The sequence below is a fragment of the Arvicanthis niloticus genome, chromosome 10 (assembly GCF_011762505.2).
Source record: "Arvicanthis niloticus isolate mArvNil1 chromosome 10, mArvNil1.pat.X, whole genome shotgun sequence".
NCBI classification, from domain to species: Eukaryota; Metazoa; Chordata; class Mammalia; order Rodentia; family Muridae; genus Arvicanthis; species Arvicanthis niloticus.
In genome coordinates this window covers 67,402,530-67,410,746 of record NC_047667.1, presented here as the reverse complement: position 1 = coordinate 67,410,746, position 8,217 = coordinate 67,402,530, and positions in this window count along the sequence as shown.

The window sequence follows — 8,217 nt, the reverse complement described above, 5'->3', positions numbered from 1 at the left end:
ATGTAGCTTTTACCTATATTCCTACTATGTACAAACACATGCATGCAGGCACACATGTACACGCAAATGCACACACACGCAAACACACACACAGACACATATGCATGAATGCAGGCACACAAAGAAGAAGGCATATGCACAAATACACACAAGCACATAGGAACACATGAACACATACTCTCTCTCTCTCTCTCTCTCTCTCTCTCTCTCTCACACACACACACACACACACACACATACACACACACACACACGCACACACACACACACGCACACCATCTCAGGCCTGGAAGTCTACTCTTCGTAGAGCAGGTTGTCATAAGGACTGTAGAGTCTGGTAATGTCTGATGACAATGCCTGACTGAGTCAATTGTACTCATGATTGGTTTACTCCTGACAACTGTGATATAAAGAAAAGAATTCCAAGAACAACGTAAGGTGGTCTAACTCTATCACTATCTTTCCTTGATGGGATGCTGCAGGAGAAATGAGCTTTTGTTAGCTTGGGTGTGGCTTAATGTCTCCCTCTTTTAGATTCTTAATATTTTTATTTTCTGCTTTTCAGAAGTGTCCTATGGTTGTGACATACTGAGGGACAGGGCATCTTCTCCTTCATCCCCATAGCATTGCTGAGCAACGTTATCTGGCAGAAAGCTCTTGAGGGTTCTCTCTCTCTCTCTCTCTCTCTCTCTCTCACGCACACGCACACACACACACATACATGCATGCATGCACATACACACATACTCACACACAATTTTCCTTTTCTTCCTCTTATTGCATATTGTATGTCAGTTCCAATGGGCTAGTTCTTGAAGTTTGTATAGAGAATCTACTATGTGCCAGGCACTGTACTGGGTCATGCGGGTACAAGTCAGCAATGGGGCATGGGAGATAGTGCTAGGAATCCTTCCTCTAGAAGGTCATCCTGCCACTCGGAGTAACTACCTGTATGTGTGTTTCTAGAGGGCTGTGGTTACCCAGGAGACAAACTCATGCACTTTGACCAGTGTTCACATACATGGGCTCTCTTAACATTAGGTTCTACATTTCTGTATTTCTGTGCTTGAAATTCATAGCTGGGTCTTCAGGGATCCTTGTAATTTCAGTGAAGGAAGGATCTCTGGGGAGTCTTAAGCCCTCCCTCAAAACTGGAAGAGTTCTCTTTCCTTGTTCCTACAATGAACACATCCCAAAGGCTAGAGGAGGAGTGGAATCTACATTCAGCTTCCATGAGTTGGTGATGCATGCTGCCTCAGGGAGCCGGGAGCTAGGACTGGTGCAGTCTTCCATAGACAGCTCTATTGGCCCTGAGGCACGCAGCTAAGAGATAATAAAACTTTCCTTTCTCTTCCTCTTTTGTTATAAGTAAATGAAGCAGATCCGCTGCCAGGGTGACAGAGGGAGAAATGGCACATGTAGGCTGACAAGGTGACTGAGTCCATAGTTCTTTGAACTATGATGAATTTTTCTTTTTTAGCCAAGTCAGTAACTGACCACTGCTTTTTATTGACACTTTTATTATCTGTACCTCAATTTCATGGATCAGATTTGGTTTTCTTTTTCCAATTGCGTGATTCTTTTCAAAACAAATCAGTTTCCCTCTCTGGTGGTGCCTTTGTCTTGTCCTTTTTCCTGGGAGGACATTTCTTGTGGACTGAATCCATGTAGCTCTGTGAGGCACAAAAGCACACATTTTCTCCAAGAAGCTCTTGTTTCAGCCGAGTAGTCTCCAAAGAAGTAAGCTGAACAACGAGAATAGTGATGATAATAAAAGATAATGTTTATTGAATTCTGACTCTATAAGAGGCACCTTCCATTTAGCTCACTCCTTTATAGCTTTTATTTATTGCAACAGCTCCATGGAGCAAGGCCTAAGATCACCCCATCTTACAGAGGAAGACTGGCAGGTGCAAAGAGGCTTGGGGAGTAACTTACTCAAGACCACAGATTTCAAAGTTGCAGACACTCAGATCTGTTCCCACTGAAGAGCCTGCATCCTTAACTACCAGCCCCCCTCCCCCCAAAAGATGCGGTGGACAAAACCTGGGATTTCACATCTGCATAAATGCCTCAGTTCTCTGGATACTGAAAGTGGACAATGCAGAAGGCCGAGGGAAAATTGTCTGGGAATTTATTTAGTTTTTCCTCTCTTAAGAATTGGTGATAGAAGGAACTGGGAGTGAACATGGGGTGGTAGCACCACATGCAAGCCAAAGTGGACACACGACAGGCATGTACCAGGATGTGGACATACTACATGCCCTCTTCAAGGATGAGAGGCATGATTTGTTATTACTGCTAAGCTATTGGAAATGTCATGGCTTCAGCTCCATTGGTCTATCCAGCTAAGATGATAATGTGAGTCTGATAAACTTTTCAAGGCAAGTCTTTGGGTCATACATTCTTGGGGATGGCTCATCAAGAAAAAGAACATATTGATCAATTCAAAGATATTTTTAAGCTCATGCAATATGCAGTCAATTAATGGTGAGCTTTTGTTTGGAATTAAAAGCTGAAGTATCAAGGCAAGAGGGAAGATAGAGACAAAAAGCAGGTTTCCTCTAAGTAGCCAAGAATATTTCTATAGTGTCTCTGATAAAGTCTTCTCCCTCCTCCATATCCCCTTGCTTGTGCAAGTTTCCCTTCTTCCTAATCAAATTGAGCCAGGGAATTGCTTGCCTAACCTTGCTACATGAGTTTATTGCTGGGGGAGTTTGGCTGTGCCATGAGCTGTGGAGTTTGGTCAATTAGACCATAGAAGGCAGAGGAGGAAGAGAGAGGCACAAATTACCTAGGAACTGCCTGAGATGCTCCTCAACTCTACCACAAGTGCCAACCTTACCCTTCCCCCACTTAGTAACTAAGTTATCATTTCATTCATTCATTCATTCATTCATTCATTCATAATTACTTACTCAGCCTCTTCTCATTCATGCCTAATTCACAGAGTTTTCCTGTTCATTCAGTCATTCCTCATTCATTCCCCTTCTACTCAGTTCTCTCTCATCACTCAGTTGATAGACAATAGGCTGAGCATCTAATACAGGGCCAGCATCATGCTAGAGACAAAACCAGGGAACAAGCAATCCCTGACACTAACATTCACAAGTGCAGGAACTCAGTGTACAATTGCTCTGGAACTTGGTTGTTGTTCAGCGCATACTTTAGGATTTCCAGATAAGGGTAGCAGGAGTCATCTATCCAAAAGCATACAAATATCTGTAAATAAAATAGATGGGCACATAACCCTTTATTTTTTCAGTTCAAATAGTGTTTAAGTTAATCTTTTCACATCATTGCCAGTGACCAGCCATACTGTCCTAAACAAGAAAAAAATGTTTTCTGGAATTTTCACAGATGATTTCCCACTTGGACAAATAGTATAAGAGGTATGGCACATTATGCATTTTTGTTGTGTGGAGACATGGTTATTGGAGTTTCTGAAGTTATTTTTTCATAAATAGGAGAAAGCATATGGGAAAGCTGCAGAGAGGCCAACACAGAACCCTGTTATTGAGATAGCCAACCTGAATCAATTCATAAAGATGCAATGAATGCTTTCATTATTAAGTGACTTGAACTTATTGCCATATCCAATGTAAGAAGCCACATGTACTTCAACCAATTACTTCACTGTTCCCACTTTTGTACATTGTAAAGATGTCTACCCACACTCTATCTGCTACAACCCTCAACATCTTATGAAATCGGCTGCAAATGTCACCTCCCTCAACCCAAGTCACTGTGTTCGTCCCTGTCCTTCATAACCGACTCCGTACCCATTTTGCAAACAGGGTCTGCATGTTTGATATCATGACTGTTTTTCTGCTCCACTTAGTCCTTCTGGGAAGTTCTCAATGTGGGCACTGTGCCTCACATATCTTTTCAAACCCTGTGGTCCTTTTGTAGTCTCTGACCAGTACTCGGTGAGCATTTAATAAACAGAAGTCATGGAAGGGAATCCAGGGGGAAATAAGATCTAAACAAGTTAGAAACTGTTTTCTAGAGATGTAAAAGAAAGAACCAGATAGACAAAGACTCTGGTACCAAGTCATGAGAAGCAGTGATCTCTCTTGGCAGGTTCTGCTCAGGGCTGACAGCACCCTGTGGGATGAGAATCTATAGCTGAGGATAAGAAACTTGGAAGCAAGAAGTTGCAAATGCAGAGATGATCTATATAGATAAACTTACAGTTCACTCAAATAATGTCTTCACATCATAATAATAAAGAAAAGAGAGTCTGACTTTAAGACCAGGAATGGCCAGTCTTCACAGGAGAGACTGATGGCTCATGGAATGATTGCTGGCTTGAGTTACTCACAGCCAGAGCTTGGGGTTTTATATCATTATCTCTCAGCAGCAGCTTGGACCCCAGAAAGGCTAAAGTAACTTAAGATCCAAGAGTGTGTGGGAGCTGCAACGAAACTGGTAAAATATATTTGCAACTGAGCACATTTCAGAACTCCTTGTGACATTCAAGACTAAGGGAGTGGGCCAGACATGTCCCACAAGTAGGTGTGGAAGATACTTGTGCAATCTGAACTAGAAGTGAAAAGATGAGGAAGTGAGAAGTTCAAGTTTTATTTTGGGTGAAGAAATGAGAGAGTGAAATTTCTTATTCCAGGGCTAGAAACGTACGAGACATCATGGTGTTAGTCCTGAGCCATTTTTGTCTAGTTGACTGGATCTCTCTGTCCCCTTTCTTCTTTCCCTATGCAGATGACGTTAACTCACACTCTCCCTCTTGCTTTCTGTCTTTTCCTCCTTCGTTTCCTTTTTCTCTTCCTTTCTGAGAAGACTTCTACATCCATGAAATGAAGTGGATAGTGCCCTCAAATTGATGACTTGCAGTTCCACTAATTTATGTTTCAGAAGACAGTAGAAGTTCAGTTTGAGGGCAAAAGGACCAGAGTGGTGCCCTGGAAATGGACTGGGGAGTATCTGCTTCTCAGGTAAGAACTTAGAGCTAGCCTGATGTAATTTTCACAACATACGCTCTCAGCTTTTGTGATACATTTGGCTGTTGATAGCACATTTCATTATCTTTATTGAACTCATGGGCATATGTTTAAAATGATAATGTAAGACCACAGAAAACAATTTCTAGGGAAAACAAACCAGGGAGAAAGTAATGGCTCTGAGTATTTCTTGAAAAGAACTGGAATAACATCTCTTCCCATTATGTACACTTCACAAGAATGTATGTCCAACTAGGTTCCAATCTAAGTGCTTCCACATTCTTACCCTGAGCACCTCTTCTTTAGAAATTTTTTTCTAGCCTAGAATGGTATTGGGATGAATGATGCCCAATGGGCCTCTTAGACATTCTATTTGTTGACTTCACTCACAGACTAGTGAACAGGTATGAGTCTGGGAATCACTGGAGCCTTGACAACCATACAGCTTTGATCATCATAGGTCCTGCTACTGATGTGTGGGGAACCTGCAGTTCCCTGAAATTCTAAACCACATAGAAGTACATTGCTGAGTCTGGACCCAGGCTGAGGTCAAGGGTCATCTGGACCTCTTACAAAGAGCTGAGTTTTGCTAACAGACCTGCTAATGATGGTGCTGCATGAACTTAGTCTGCTGCTAATTCCTACACCCTGTGGAAAGTACATCAGTCAGAAGTAATACTACAAACAGCTCAGGACTCTTATACCGTGAACTGTTTTTGTTTGTTGTTTGTTGTGTGTGTGCACATGCACATGTGTGTGTACAAGTGCATATGTACGTGAATGTGTGTGACATGCTTGTGCTTCCACAAGCCCAACTTTGCTTCTGTTCACTGAGAGCTTTCCTCCTTGATTTTTTAGACAGGCTCTCTCACTAGCTCTGGAGCTCATGGATTCACCTAGACTGGCAAGCCAGTGAGCTCCAAATGCTGCTACTTGTGCCTTTCTCTTCACCAGCACTGGCATATACCATGGGTTCCATTTTCTGTTACATGGGTGTTAAGGATTTAACTCAGGTCTTCATGCTGTTCAGCAAGGACTTTACCGACTGAGCCATATACTTGGTCCCTAGGCTGCAAGCTTTAATGCCCTGTTTAGAAATCTGGTCCTTCCCCCTAGAAGCATTGTTCTGTAGTCTCCTTCTGCCTGTTATTGCTTTTTCTAGGAATGTTGTAGTCCTGTTTGACTTCTTTTCCTTCCCACTCCTGGTCCAGCCCACTCTTCTCTTTTTCTCAAATTGTTGGCCTCCCACGTTCCATAGCGATGGATCTTGATGGCTCTCAAGGAGTGTTGCTCATTCACTTCACTCCAGCTCTCATTAGGCCTGCTATCTGGTTTTATAATGTTCTGGGTTTGTGAGCCAGTACTGTTTTATGACAGTATTTTTGTTTTTGTTTTATATAGAACATACATGAACACCAAGTAATTCAGGTTATGCTTGTTTTAAGTACTGAAGTAAACCCACAACTAAACCAAAACTAGCCTCAAGCATGAGCCATGAACTGGCTCAGCTATGCCAAGTGTTTTAGAAGGTAGTTACTAGATTTCTGTTATCTGGGAAAACCACTCCTGTTTCTTCAGGGTTCTGAATCAGACCCCCCCCCCCAACCAATTGCTGTCACCTGAAGATGACATTTAGGAACCCAGACTTTATCAGATGCAGCGCCTCCTCTTTGGGGTTAAAGAGCAAAGGAAGTGAAAAGACACTTGCTATCAGACAACTTTCCCAACCTGCAAAGCACGTTTACACAAGCAGTTGCATCCTACACTCTGCATGTAGATAGACAACCCACACTTGTGAGTAAGAAAACAGGGCCAGAAAGGTCAACTTATTTTCTAAGGCTCTGTACTTATTAAATGGTGAACTACTGATCTGAAGCCAGTGTTTGTTTTCTATAGAGGTCAGGAAATTTCCACAGTAAGGAAATAATGTCCACGGCATAGAAACACCAAATTTAGAACTGGTAGATGTTTTAATTGGGTTTATCACACTGAGTATTGGAATCTCCTGGGGACTTGGTGGTCAGTCCACCCACTGAGCTTAAGAACAACAGGCTACAAAATATCATAATCATTGTTTTAGTCATTTATTCATTCAAAAATGTCTAAATTGCATTTAGTTGTCTTTGTATACACACAAACATACACAGTCACACACTCATATAGACTGGGTTATACAGTATCCACGGCACTGTTTCACCTCCATCCCTACCCTACCTCTGCCAAGGCTAAGTCCTCCTAGAGCTCTAGCCTTTCTCAAATCTTCCCACATCTCTGCCTAAAGGGAACTCTGCCAAAGAATATTATAAAATAATGGAAGGGCTTCTTCCACCATGCCTGCGCCATAGCAACTCAAAGAAACTCTAACAGTAGATGGTACCAGCACGTTCCTAAAGAGGCCTAAGCACTTCTAAGCCCTCTTCATAAAGCACCATTTCTACATTTCATTATATAGAAATAAGAAAAAATGTCTTCACTCACTCACTCTGTAACCTGCATAGCAATTCAAAGATGGCCACTGAGCTATGGTGCTTGCTGGTCAAATCTGGGGGGCTTTGTGCCTTGCTCTTGTGAGGAAATGGGCAGGAGGCCTGAAGCAGGAATGCTCTTGAAGTAGACATAGTGATGTGGGGGTGTGGGGAGGAGACTTAACCATGCTAGCCAGTTGGGCTTTGTGCCACAAGAAAGATAGAAGACAAGGCCATTGTGTTTTTTCAATGGCGTTCCTTTAGTTTTGTTCTTTTTTCTAACGTGTGGGTAGAGACTGGCTTCATTGTCTGGATTCTCTCTTCTCTCTGTGTTGTCAATGGTACCCATCTACAAGCACACAGACATGGAATAGTTTGTTTGTTTTTAAGAAAAAGAGTAAAAAGGGGGGAAAAAAAAAGGAAAATTCTTTTGTTTCCTGTCTGGTTCTTTGCAACTAGGAAACAGCCCTCACAAAGAAGGATTTTTTTTTTTTTTTTTTTTTTTTTTTTTTTTTTTTTAGAAATGCTGCATAATTCAGACTGTCGTTTTTCTCTGGCCCCATTAGCTTTCCAGTCTGAGTTTCTTTCCTGGTGCAGTTTGCCCACTACCACTGAGAACCATGAAAAACTGAGGTTCTATAAAAGCCACAGAAAGACCCCCTAATAAGCTGGGCCACTGCCCAGTACCACTATAATTTATTTATTGATTATAATGGGTGGAAACTCAAGTTATTTACAGCTGACTTTTCTGACTATTTATTGATGCTGCTAATTCTTGGCAGCCAGAAGGA